This window comes from Theobroma umbraticum, unplaced genomic scaffold, assembly GCF_002168275.2.
Source record: "Theobroma umbraticum cultivar Fairchild unplaced genomic scaffold, ASM216827v3 scaffold_84.0, whole genome shotgun sequence".
NCBI classification, from domain to species: Eukaryota; Viridiplantae; Streptophyta; class Magnoliopsida; order Malvales; family Malvaceae; genus Theobroma; species Theobroma umbraticum.
In genome coordinates this window covers 140,330-140,969 of record NW_018397296.1, presented here as the reverse complement: position 1 = coordinate 140,969, position 640 = coordinate 140,330, and positions in this window count along the sequence as shown.

Here is a 640-nt window from a genome sequence, read left to right as displayed (position 1 = left end):
AGACTAAAATTGGGATAACATATGATTATATGAATTGTTTGGCGTATAGGATAGGGATATACCTATAGTCCATATGTAATCAGATTAGAGCCTGAACTTAATGAGTCTGTTTTAATTTCAATTCATATAGAGATATAATGTTTTTGTTAAAATAGATATTTTTATAAGATGTGTTGGGAGACCCTTATAAATAATTTAGGACTCTAGGTTAGCAATTGAAACCATTGAAATAAGTTAAGGAAGAGAGGTAAGATTTAGATGAAATGTAAGGGATATTGTAATCCTAGGCTTGTTTGATTTGCTGTTTGCCCAATTATCTTGTTGCTTTAATTTTTAATTAAATTAGTTTTAGTTGAGTAATTATTAGTTCAATTAAAATTCAGATTTTAATTATTTCAATAAAATTAAATTGTTCTAATTTTAGTGCTTAGTAAAATTTTAGATCAATTCTCTATGGGATCGACACTCTGCTTGCTAATATACTATCTATTCGATACGTATACTTGCATAGTGGAATTTTAACTGACATCAATACACGTAACTTGAAATTTCAATGTTGGCTACTGCACAAAATATTTCGATAGAATGAAGAGATCTATTGATACATGTTTTTCATGTATCGATACATGAGCCTTTGTAG